This window comes from Arvicanthis niloticus, chromosome 2, assembly GCF_011762505.2.
Source record: "Arvicanthis niloticus isolate mArvNil1 chromosome 2, mArvNil1.pat.X, whole genome shotgun sequence".
In the NCBI taxonomy this organism is placed as follows: domain Eukaryota; kingdom Metazoa; phylum Chordata; class Mammalia; order Rodentia; family Muridae; genus Arvicanthis; species Arvicanthis niloticus.
The window spans coordinates 67,078,365-67,091,819 of NC_047659.1; the positions used below are offsets into that span (position 1 = coordinate 67,078,365).

The 13,455-nt window shown below is 48.0% G+C and overlaps 1 long non-coding RNA gene across 1 annotated transcript; it reads right to left on the reverse strand.

The window, feature by feature from the left end:
* Positions 1-736: 736 nt before the first annotated feature.
* LOC143441170 (uncharacterized) lies at positions 737-6,120 on the reverse strand. Its single transcript, XR_013108398.1, has 3 exons — positions 6,013-6,120; positions 5,258-5,429; positions 737-1,044 (listed from the first exon to the last, which is right to left on the reverse strand). It is a non-coding gene; the product is annotated as an uncharacterized LOC143441170 (long non-coding RNA).
* Positions 6,121-13,455: the final 7,335 nt, after the last annotated feature.

Sequence of the window (13,455 nt, forward strand, 5' to 3'; positions counted from 1 at the left end):
ACGATCCCTCACTGGGCAAAACCAACTTGGTTTTTTTCCCCCTTGTTTTCCAAATTAATTCAACATTCCAAATAAATCCAGAGAGACTTAATTGGGGGCCCTTTCATGTGGATTGAAACTCATAAATTGCAATTTGCTGAGTTGCAGGAAGGCGGGGAATGGCACCCCACCTCCCCACCTCCTCCCACTTGGCACCACCCTGGAGGGTCTGGAAAAGAAGGGGGACAACTCGGGATTGCTCCCAAGTGGGTTTTGGACTTCCTGCGGCAGACTCAGGGAAGGCTACGGGGGAGAACTACAGAAAGTGGAAGTGGGAAAATGGCCAGAGGTGGCTATAGTACAGGTCACTGGGGAGAGAATGAGGGCTCAATACAGCAGAAGCAGGGCTATAGGGATCCTACAGACTCAAGGAGCTGGGGCTGCAAGGGGGGCTCTGCCCAGAAGGTTCCTTCCTGGATGAGTTGTCTGACAACAGGCCTTGAAAGGAAATCTTTCCAGGCAACAAAGACAGCCTCATGGCTGCCTGGGAGGACTCTTCTCTATTGCTGTGGGCCCATTGCTGATAGGAAGTTGAAGGTGAGGTATTTAAAAAAGCAGCTGAAGGACTCCTTCCTGTATCTTCAGGATGGTTATAATTTCGAGTTGGCCCTGTTGGGCACATCTGTGCAAACTGACACAGGTACCAGGTGGGATGTAGCGCACAGCCTCGCCGATAAGGAGAACGCCACACTCAGGATTCTTCTGACAGCATTTATTGAACAGCTCTTCAAGATGGAGAAAAGGGGAAGGACGCCGAGCTCAGAAAGCCCGCTGCTTAAATAGAGCTTTGTGAGACGTGCAGATCCCTCATTGGCTCAAATCTTTCATCCAATTGTCATACTCGGTTTTCGCGCCATGCGCAGGCGCATTCTCAAGTAAAGCTTCCGTGAAGAACCAGGAAGCAGAAGCCGGCGCCATCTTGTAATGGCGAATGCGGCTCCTCACAGTGGGACATGTATCCCAGGTGATTGTGTTGTTTTCTTGTGTGACATCTTGCTCCTAAATCTAGAATGAGATGGAAGAAACCTCAGGTGAGTGGCACTAAGAGACAAGGAGAGGACAGTGGGGAGCACTGACTTATAAGAATAGGATAAGGCTCTGCATCCTGGAAGCAGTCCTACTGGGTGCCTGGGGCACCAGCTAGGTAGAAACTCGTTATTGTTGGTTATTTTTTTAGTTCACACCCTGAAGCCCTGTTTGTGACTAACTCTCATGTGACTACACTTGGAGACTGAGTCTTTCAAAGGGGTAATTAAGTGTAAAGGACACCTTAAGGGTACATCCCTGATACAATGGGACAGATGCCTTTATGAGAAAAAGGGACACATGAGACTACATAGAAAACAAGCCACGTGCCGACACACACAAGGCCACCATCTTTAAACCAAAGAGAGAAGCCTTGAGGAAGTCAATCAGGCTCACACCTTAACTTTGGACTTTAACCTGCAAAAGTTCGGGACTCCATGCCTGTAGTTAAAGGACCCAACCCTTGTACACTCTGAGTCAAGTAAGGAGCCACAGACCTTCAGTCAGTCCAGTGAGTTGAGATGGGTCTCCCTGAGCAGAGAGGTATCTCCCCACATGATTTTGTATAAGAAACATCACAGAAAGATGTTTCTGTAAATTTAAAGGCTTATTTTTTAAAGACTATTTTCTTTGTAATTGTGTGTGTGTGTTCTGTGTGTGGGTATATGCATGCATGTGCAGGTCCCACAGAGGCCAGAAGAGGGCATCACAGTGACTTTATATTGGAGATACATGGCAGCTATCCCTTTCCTTAAAAACAGCAGAATTACCATATATAATAATGAGGCCACAGGCACAGTTGGCCCTCTTGTCAGGAGTAGCAAATTGACAGTCAAGATTTACAGCATGTAAAGGCATCTGCCACCAAACCTGAGAATCTGGTTCAATTCACGGAACCCACATAATAGTAAGAGAGAACAGATTCCCATAAAGTATCCTCTGACCTCCATATATGATCTGCCATGTCCCCAGCCACACACACACACACCCAAGCATACAAAAAGTAACACACAATAAAAATGTTAATAAATAAATAAATAAATAAATAAATAAATAAATAAATAGGGCAGCTACTAGATAAGTCAGGTCTGCAGGTAAATTGCTTGCCTTGCAAGCCTAAGAACTGTGTTTCATCCCTGCAACCCATGTCAAGGTGGAAAAAGAGACTTGAGCCACAGAGCTGGCCTCTGGCCTCCACTGGGTGTCATGGAATGTCCCCTTGCCCTGATAATAATAAACAATTTTTTTAAAAACAAGGTTGAGAGCAGCTGAGGAAGGAACCCAACACCAAGTTCTCACACCTATATACACACACATACAATACCATGCACACAAGTGTTAAAAAGGTTGTATTTATTTTAAAACACAACATTAAATTTAGAAACGTTCTACTGATAAGTATTTACTTTGGGAAAATATTAGTGAAAAGCATAGAAAAATGGTGTCGATTAAAGCAGGCCAGAAAGGACATCACGATTATGAGTTTTTCTGGTTGGGTTTTCATCATCTTAACACAAGCTGGGATTATCTGGAGAGAGGAATCTCAGTTGAGGAAATGTCTCCATCAGATTGGCCTGTAGGGAAATCTGTGGAGCTTTGACTTCATTGATGGTTGATGTAGGCAGGACCAGCCCACAGTGGGCTACTTCTGGGCAGGTGGTCCTAGTTACATAAGAAAACAGGCCGGGCAAGCCATGGGGAACAAGCCAGTAAGCGGTGTTCCTCAATGGCCTCTGCTTCAATTCCTGCCTCAAGATTCCAGCCCTACTTGAGTTCCTGGTGTGACTTCCCTCACTGACGGTCTATTACCTCAAAGTGTAAGAAGAAATAAACCCTTTTCTCCCCAAGTTGCTAGGCCTGTGATGTTTTATCACAGCAACAGAAGCCCTAAGAGTCTTGATTATCATTTGATTGGGGGTAAGTGAAGAGATGGTTCCCTGGCTACAGAATTTGCTTTGTACGCTTGAGGACCTGAGTTCGAATCTCCACAACCAATGCAAAGTCAGTTACAGTAGCATGTCTATAAAGCCAGCGTTCCTATGGAAGACGGGAGGCAGAGAGAGGATGCCTGGAAGCTCACAGGTAGCTACCTTCCAAGTACAGCAGTGAACAATAAAAGGACCCTGGCTCAAAACAAGGTGGCAGGGGCCTAAGGGATGGCTCAGCAGGTAGAGGAGCTTGCCGTTAAGCCCTACGGCCTAGCCTGTTGATATGTGTTCAACCCCTGGAACTCACATGGTAGAAGAGAACCCACTCCACAAAGCTATCCTCTGTTCTGCATGCATAGACCATGGCATGCATACATGTACACAGATGTACACAATCTTTCTCCCCACTCTCCCCCTGACACCGCAATAAATAAATAAATAAATTAAGAACAAATAAATAAAACACAAAAACAAGGTAGAAGGTGAGGGCTGATTCCCAGGTTGTCTTCTGACTCCACATGTGTGCTGTGGTTCATGTGTAGCTGTGTTTACACACAAGCATACATACTCGCACACATCATGACACGTCATATACATACATGCAAAGAAAGATTGAAAAATGTGGAATGGGAATAGTGCCTGTAACTTTAGAGTGAGTGGTTTAGGGGTGGTCACACAGGGGTGAGGTGAGGCCCATGAGGAGAGGAGCTCCTGGCAAAAGGGGAACATCTAAACACAGGGTGCCTGGGGTTCTCTGCTCCAGTCCCATAATTATTCTATAACTTTGAAGTTATTTAAGAACAGAAAGGTTTGTATGTCATGGACTTCCTCAAATGGTCCACAGATCTGCCTTATCCTTGTCAAATCTGACTTGTCCCCAGCACCGAGTGTCAGTCACCATCCCTCCGTTAAGCCTCCTGCTTTCCAGTTCTGCCTTGGAAGCTCCTTTAGGAGAGAATAAGGTATCCACATAGGAAAACCCTCTCACCACTCCAAACCTCAATTTCCTTAATTTGGGGAGTAGATAAAATACCGATGCCTGCTCCTGGGGATGAATGTGAAGTGCTCCCTGCTCTTGGGTGCACAGTCAGCACGCCCACTACTATTGACATTCTTGTGTTACTGTGGTCCACACTAGCCTCATCACTTTAGTGAGCGTCTGCAGCCCCACATCTGAGATGGCAGTACAGGACATAGGGAATGCCATATGCTCTCAAAAACACAACCGCAAGGGTGGAGGCAGTCAGGGCACAGCCCTTACCCAGCATGCACAGGGAAGGCTCTCTGTGTTCTCTCTGAATCACCTCACTCCCTGAACACCAAGAGCCACATTGTCACAATACTGTGGGGCTAGACAGACAGTAACAGCTCCAGAGTCAGCAGACTGAGGTCGGGATTCCAACTGTGCTGCACAGACATCCCTGTCATCTCTAAACCACATTCACAACTCTGAACATGTTATTATTTAATTAGTATTAGCAAAAGTAGCTTTAAAAAAAAAAAAAAAAAAAAAAAAAACAACTGTGTCCTCTGTAAGCCCAGCACTCTTTGGTGTTGAGTTAGAAAATAACATTGATAAAATGACAAGGTTACTTGCTGATATTTTGTTTTTTTTCTTTCTATTACATATTAAATCTGTGAGGGTCACAGTGTTTATTAACATCATTCCCAGTGGAGTACAGCTCAGCAGGGAGTGCTGCCCCGGTCTGCCCGAGGCTCTGGGTTCCTTTCCCAGTACTTCTACCCAGCAGGATTGGCAGCAAGCAATTATTTTCAGAATCCTGCTTCTACCATATGTGAAAGGCCGTTGGCAAACAAACATCAGTTGGAGCCCTGTGAGCAAGAAGCATCACACTGTAAGCCGTGTGCCGCCTCGCTGGCTTCTGCCTCCTCTTCTGCTTATGTGAGGCAGTAGAAAGCCCTCATCATGGCACCTGGACATTGCCTCTGGCCTGTGAAAAGCAAGTAAGTGAGTAAGATGTATGATTGGATCACTTGCAACCCAGTGCTCCCAGAGTGCTGAGCAGGATGGCCTTGTGTGTCTCAGGAGCATTCCAGGCAAAGTGCTACAGTATTTGTGAGAGGAGAAAGCAGCTTTCAGATGGGAGATGGAAGAAGGGCTTCATGGTGGAGGTGTCGGAGAGCTGTGAAGGGTGGTAAGGTATGGGTGGGCCAAGCTGTGAGACAGTACAGGGGAGGGAAGATGGCCTTGGGTGAGGCCCAGAAGTGGGAAAAGCAGAGATCCTCATGTCCCCCCAACTTACCTCCCCTCAGGGAACAAAATTCTGCCTTCCTTGCCATCCTCTGTGCTGGTGAGAGATCTCCAGTCTGGGCCGCTGGCCTTCTGCTACCCTTGGCTCACCCACATCACAGCATATTCCTCTGACTGCCATCCTTCTCTCCTCAGCATCCCAGAGGGATGGAGCCACAAGATGTCTAGACAGGAAGAAGAATACTGAGGACTTGGTCTACATGTCCTAATGGCTGCAGATACAGGGATAAAGGTTTGTACCTTGCAGGAAGTGACTGAGAGAGGCCAGCATGCTTTGTGCTGCCCTAGGATCAGCCAATACAGAGCTTTCTGCACAAGCGCAGGGACCTCCAGCATCTATGTGAAAAGCCAGGTATAGCAGGGTGTTCCCAGAAAAAGATGAATGTCAAGTTCAGAAACAGAGGAAGAGCTCATTAAAGACACACACCCTTTCTGAGGCTAGGCAGAAGCCACTGAGGCCTGGCGGACAGATAGCAGGGAAAGCGTCCGAGTCTGAGGGAGGAAACTTCTATGGGTTCCCAACATCTGATGGGAGGCACAAGGAATGCACATCAAATAGTACACACACGTGTTCTGGAGGAGAAAATTCTTGTTTCATTAGCCGGGACTGGAGCCACGAAGGGAACTCTTGAGTCGCAGCGTCTTCTGAGGGCCACGGTGTCTGTCTTCTTGTTTTTGATCTAAAAAAGAAAGGGAAAGAGGAAGGGAGAGGAAGAGGGGGAGGAAAAAAGGAGAAAGCCCCCTCACCATAATTGAATTAGAGAGCCGGCCCCCAGGCTGCATCTGGAATCCAATAGGCCTTTGTGTAGTGTGCAGAGTAGCCCGGGACAGTGGTTGGGATTTCACAAGGGCTAGGGAGGAGCTATAGCCGCCAGGAAGCGGGTCTGGGTGGGTGAGGGTGAGCAAGGGAAGGGAGAGTTGCTGAAATTGAAAGCTGAAGGCCTGTCTTGCTCCAGGCCCTGCCCTGACCTATGGTGGCTGGCCTTGCACAAGAAACCAGGGCAGAAGGTGGGTTTGAGGCCGGCTGCATAAACAGAAAGGGGCCAGGAGGTCCCTTGAGGAGCCATGGTTGACCAGGGCAAAGGTGGAAAGAATTAACACCCCACCCCCAGCATCTACTGTGTTCCAGGTCCCAGCATCCTAAAAAAAAAAAGCTCTAGTTGATCACTAAGCATTGGCAAGTGCACATACCATGCCCCATATCTGATACATTGTCCCAGGAACAATATCATGAGAGTCTATGACTTACCAATGGAGAAACCCGGCAAGGCAAATGATTTGACTAATATTATAGTACGTACACTGTGGAGCCAGGACCTCCCAGGCCAGGCCAGCTTAGCAGCAGTGCCAGAACTTTGCAGCTCTTTATACTCTTGTTTCATCCTTACAATGGTCTTACCAAGTAGACATGTGCCTGAAGGGAAAACCAAGGGACAGGGACTGGAGACTGACTGCCAACACACTCACGGACTGGAAAGAACTAAGCTGGGCTTTATAGCCGTGATGCCTGGCTCCAGAGCCCAAGAACCCTTCCATCTTGCCCGCTGGACTGAAGCATTCCCCCTCCCCCCAGAGCACGTAATGGTTAGTTTTGTCAAGTTGACATGATCAAGAATCACATGGGAAGGGAGTCTCAATGAAATATCGTCTAGATCAAGTTAGACCGTAAGCATGTCTGAAAAGGATTATCCTGGTACGATACTAGAGATAGGTATGGCTGCTCATTGCCTGGCCAGCGGGTCCAGGGCTGTACAGAGTGCTAACAATGAGCTAAGCACTAGCGTAGCATCCACGCGCTAATCCACTGCTCTCTGTTCATGACTGTGGATGTGACTGGCTCCTTTGAAGTCCTGCTGCCTTGACTTCCCTGCAATGATGGACTGTAAGCCTGAAACTGTGAGCCAAATAAACCATTAAGATGTTTTGTTTTTTGTTCTTTGTTTTTTGTTTGTTTTTTTTTCTTTTTTCTTTTTTTCAGGGTATTTGATCACAGCAACAGGAAACAAAGCCAAGACAGTGTGTGTTCTTCTCCTGGTTCCTGTTCAGAGTAAAGGTGCAGTGACTAGGGACAGGGTGGTGGCAGGGTGGCAGGGTGGTGCTGACAGATGACCAAATATAACATGGCCCCATGAGCTGCTGGGAACTACACCTTGCAGTCCCCTTGCATTCTTATAAGTACGTCTTACCTGTCAGTCATCAGTCTCACCTTGACATTCAGGTAGTTGAAGGCTATGGAACAAAACAGTCAGAGGCTGATCTTGTGAAGACTTGGCTATCACCTGTGGCCCCTGAAAGTGACAATATGTTATACTGTTGTCCTGAATGGTAACAGCATGATGTGACCTGGGGCTATGGTTCTCAGCCTCGGCTTGGGTGCCACAGGGGCTGGAGATGGCTGGATTGTGGGTCCGCAGGATCTTTCCAGCTACTCCTACCTTCACCTGTTCATGCTTGGGCTACCATCCTGTTCGTCTCCTGATATGCACAGCAAAATCTCTGGTCATTGCCACATGCCCCCAGGAATGCTATGAAGAGAAGGAAATTGCCCCAGCTTGGAAACTGCTAGCCTGAGGGACAAAAAGCAAACACAGAGGAAGAAGAGTGAGCTGTGACCAAAAATAAACCAATAGGCTAGAGAGATGCGAGTCAGCAGTTCAGAGCACTGGATGCTTTTCCAGAGGACCCAGGTTCAATTCCTAACACCCACATGGCAGCTCACAATCATCTGTAATTCCAATTCCAGGGGATACAATGCCAGCTTCTGACATCCATAGACACTGCATTCATGTGATGCACAGGCATACACACTGGCAAAAACACTCACACATACAAAGATACATTTTTTAAAAGAAAAAAAATGGAGCCTATAAATCAAGCCCAGAGATGCAATGGTAGCCCAAACAGACTCAAGGTCCCTTCTATGTCCCCAGCCCTTGCTGTCATTTTGTCTTGTCTATGCCCTTGGTCAACTCATAGTTGGTGGGGGTCCATCAAGAAGACAGCTTGGCATCCATGGCAAACACATTCTATTCCCTATAGAAACAAGACAGACTGGCCACAAATATGTCCTTAAAGCTTGCTGCCAGTGGCTATTTTAAGCCCCATGATCACTGGAAGTGACTAACACCGACTAAGATTTTATGAGAAATGAGAGAATTCCTCTTAGGCCCTTCCACAGTGATTCCAAACCCTCTCATCCTCACTTTATGAATTACCCCCAGCCTGGACAAGTACATCCGGCACAGTGTGCTTTACTTTTCCACTGGACCTCAGCCAGCCCTGGGCCAGCTTCTGTCTAACTTCAGCGTCTGCTGGTGTTGCCACAGAGCTAAGCCTACTCTTGGGAATCATTTGTTGAGCCTTTACTTTAACCTGAAATGGCTGTGGTCTTCTCATTTCTGAGAGAGGACAGTCCACTGGGTCTCCGGGTAGGCACACTTCTCCAGGTGTCCCAGCATGTCTCTGCCCCTCTCTTTCTGGAGCTCTCCCATACCCACCTGTTCTCTGTACAAGCTTGCCACTCTCCCCTGAGAATGTTTGTTTCATGTCCACTGCATGCCAGGCCTTACACCAAACCCTGAAGATACAGTGAAGAGTTTTCATCTACTGGCCAGGGGTACGAGTCACACTAATCACACTCCAAGGGTAAATGGCTGTAGTGGTGGGGAGGCCCTTGAATGGTGTCTTTAGAGTGGGATAAAATGACTGGATTCTGAGGAGATTTGGAGTGGAGGGTGATAGCGACCACTTGCTGTGTACTAACCCATGGCAATAAGCCTTACCATCTTCAGAACTATCCTAGGAAGAGAGAGAATTCATTACCCACAGTAAAGAAGGGAGAGCTTGCCCATACTCCAAAGTATGAGAGGTGGGAGAAGGGTGCAGGGTCATCCTTTAGACCTGCACATTGGGTGTGCTCGGCTGGAATGACTGGAAAACACACCCAAGACCAGCCCTTTGCATCTTTTCCCAACTCTGCCATCTTGGTAGTTAAATGGTCTGGGTTGGAAAGGGTATTTGCATCACAAAAATTGGTGAGGTCTTTTTAATTTGACTTTCCAGAGATCCCATTTACCAGCTGTGGTTTGAATATCCTTGGTCCATGGAAAGTGACAGTTTTAGGAAGTGTAGCCTTGTTGGGATAGGTGTGGCCTTGTTGGAGGAAGTAAGGCTTTGAGGTCCGCTATCTTCAAGCTCCACCCAGTGTGGAAGAGAGTCCCCTCCTTGCTGCCTTCTGATCAAGATGTAAAACTCTCAGCTTCTTCTCCAGCACCATGTCTGCCAGGACACTGCCATGCTTCCTAACATGATGATAAAGGACTAAATCTCTGGCACTGTAAGCAAACCCCAATTAAATGTTTGCTTTTGTAAGAGTTGCTGTATTCACAGTGTCTTTTCACAGCAAGAAATGCATTAGCCCATTGCATACATCAGAAGCAACGAGATGAGGCACGGTGCCTGTAAGGGGCTGGGGCCACAGGCTGGAACACAAAATGAGGCTATAAGAACACAAAGGACAGAACAGAGAAATGTGGACATTTCCCCACACCGAGGAGCAACAATAGACAGAGACTGGAGACATGATTGCATTCATGCTTCAGAAAGACCACTCTGAAGACATTCTAGGAGGGAGGCTGATCATAAAGAAGGCTGGTTAGAAGGCATAGACAAAGTCCAGCCTCTACTTTTCCTAAAGTTAGGGGACATCTACAAATTCAAGTCTTCCTTGGGGGAAAAGGTTGTGAATCCAGGAAAGAAATCCATGGTGTCACATGGACCAGGCATATGTCTCCCATGGTCGTCAGAGCAAAGTCCCGCTTTTATAATTGCAGTGCCTCCTGCAGAGTCTGTGCCCAGGGTAGAATGTCCTGAGCCTCTTCTCACAGCATCCTCACTGCACCTTCTCAACCCTCCTTTAGGTTTTATCTTTTCATGCAGCTTGACACATAACAATTCCTAAGACCTGGTCTTTCCTCCAGGGCAGTGCTACCCCACCCAGCCTCATAAGCCCTAGCACACATTAATGAATCTGAGGATGAATGGCCAAGCCTTGATGGGTGGTGAATGGATGAATGGACAATAGATCCATGATGGATAGATACATGGACAATAGAAGAATGAGGGTAGAGGGGTGGTAGGTTACTAGGTGGAGAGATGAATGGATAATGGTTGGATGGATGGATGGATAGATAGTAGATGTGTTTGTGGATAGAGTAATGGATAGATGATGATTAGATGGGTAAGAAGATAGGTGTGTTATTGGCTGTGTTAATGCATGGACGGTAATGAATGGATGAATAGATGGACGGGTGATGGGTGAGTGAATGGATATATGTATATAGGAAGGGGAAATGAATGAATGAATGAATGAATGAATGGTCTTCCCATCCTATTGAAGACCTTGGGAAGGGGGGACACTGAGGAAAAGCAGGCAGTCATAGAAAAGCCTGAGGATCTGGAAAACACAGGGGACATGAGGCCAGAGGATGATTGAGAGAACAAATGTGGGGAGACAATAACTCAGCCTCCCAAGATGCATGTGGAGTGGGTTTAGGAGGCGGTGTCTCTGCATCAGCTCATAAACACACCTGGATTCTTTCATCCTGAGGTCAGTATGACCCAGAGGAATGCCCTTGCCATGCTGCCAGGCACATGGCCCCCTTTTCAGGTGGCCAAGTGGTTTGGCCGTGGGGTCTGCTCAGCATGGCTTGGGTAAACCCTACGTTCTTGGCTCTTTGGGCAGGAGGGCAACCTCTAACGCTGGGTACCTTAGAACATTCCTCATCTTTGGAGCACTGGTTCAGCTGAGTGGAGAGTGAAACAAAGACCCATTCTCTTCCCTGGAGGAAGTGTGGATTTCCGGTGGCTAAGGAGATATGAAAGCACTCTGTAAACTGTGAAGAGCTATTCTCTTCTGGAGTGTGCATATTATTATGGTGCCTTGCTTTTCTGTCCTGGTTTTATTCTGGGTCTCCAAGGGACACAGGAGAGGGCTGAGGAAGGACAGAAAGGTGATTCTGGAGCATCCGGTCATTGTGCTGGGGAACACGCACTCTTTCTTGACGTGTGCCTCTCCCATAGCAACAAGGACAGCGACTGTCAGAACCATCTGAGCTGAAGCCCAATTCTCTGTTCCAAGTGGGGAGATACATTGTAGTTGGATACCATAGACCCTGCAGTTTTTCTCCACCCACTGTAGAGTCCAAAAACAGTCACGATCCACTAATCAATCCTGCCTATGTACCCAGCAACATAGCCTAGATCGATTTCATGGAAACTCTCTTTCCTTCCTCAAGCCACCATGTGTGAAGCCTGGGTGTGAGGCCTGAGTGTGTGAGGCCTGGGTGTAAGGCCTGGGTGTGTGAGGCCTGGGTGTGTGAGGCCTGGGTGTGAGGCCTGGGTGTGAAGCCTGGGTGTGAGGCCTGGGTGTGTGAGGCCTGGGTGTGTGAGGCCTGGGTGTGTGAGGCCTGGGTGTGAAGCCTGGGTGTGAAGCCTGGGTGTATGAGGCCTGGGTGTGAAGCCTGGGTGTGAGGCCTGGGTGTGTGAGGCTGGGTGTGAGGCCTGGGTGTAAAGCCTGGGTGTAAGACCTGGGTGTGTGAGGCCTGGGTGTAAGGCCTGGGTGTGTGAGGCTTGGGTGTGTGAGGCCTGGGTGTGTGAGGCCTGGGTATGAGGCCTGGGTGTGAGGCCTGGGTATGTGAGGCCTGGGTGTGTGAGGCCTGGGTGTGTGAGGCTTGGGTGTGTGAGGCCTGGGTGTGTGAGGCCTGGGTATGAGGCCTGGGTGTGAGGCCTGGGTATGTGAGGCCTGGGTGTGTGAGGCCTGGGTGTGTGAGGCTTGGGTGTGTGAGGCCTGGGTGTGTGAGGCCTGGATGTATGAGGCCTGGGTGTGAGGCCTGGATGTGTGGGGCCTGGAGGTGAGGCCTGGGTGTGTGAGGCCCAGGTTTCTGAGACCTGGCTGTGAGGTCTTGCTATGGGAAGCCAGGGTAGGATATGGAAGACATGCTGCAGCCCTGTGCTTGCTCTCTGCACCACCTGTGGCCACCAGGCCAGCCACCTCTCCCTCACACTCTCCTCTTTCATGTCTACTTTGTTTATTGAAGATAAAAAGTCAGACACCAGCTTTCCTTGCTTCTCTTTCAGCTGAGGTTAGCCATGTGACTCCATTCCTGATCGTGATATGTATACTGGTAACTTCAGAGAAAAGTTTCCTACTTCAGAGAGTCTGGATAGCCAAGAGTTGGAGCCTCATTTACATTCAAGTGCACTCTCAGCACAGTAGGAGAGAAAGGTGGGTCTTTGATGGGACTCTGGCTGTTTCACTCAGGTGAGAGAAATGCCTCAAGATTTGGTTCTTGTGTTCTTTGAATGTTCTTTTAGACTCTATTACTAAAAGTAAATGATTCTCCCGACCTCCCCAGTGCTGGGAATGAAACCCAAGGCCTTGAACATCTGATCCTGTCCTCTGATCTGTGCACTGAGTCCCAGGCCCAGATCAGAGGAAAGCCTTCCTCACAGACACAGTGGTATATGAAAGCCACACTAAGGGACAAAGGATCGTTCTAGAATGGGCATATTTGCCAAAATCACATGCATTAGAAGGGGCAAATGTCCCCACCCCAGAAGGAAAGGAAAAAGCTACCACTGAAAGGACAGACAGATGATGTCATCACTCCCACCCCATTACCACTGTCCTCAGCCTCTGAGGACACCTGACTGCCCCCCATCATTTCCTCTGAAGGCAATTCTTAGGGATATGGAGCACCAGCAAAGGACGAGGCTGCCTAGACAGGACAGGTTCTACTTCCAGAAGGATAGTCAAAAAAGAAGACTGTCCCTCCAATGTTCCTTAACCCTTCACTCCAGCCCATGATACAGACTGTAGCCAGAGCCTTCCCTAAAGAAAGTACCTGCTATACACCATCCAGCTACCTGGACAGCACTGGCCAGGCAATAAGAAGACCTAGGGTTTATGTCTTGGTTTTATTGATTACTAGCTGTTATCTTGGGCACATGGAAGAAAACTCAGTATTTCCATCTATGAAATAGAGCCATCACTATTGAATGGCAGTTTCTATGATAGTAAATAAGTAGGTTAAATATTAGCCTCCTTCTTTGTTAGGTCATTTTATGGAGAAAGGGAGAAACGTTTGTGAGGGACTAGCTGGGCCTGGCCTCCAGTCAGTGCTCAAAAAG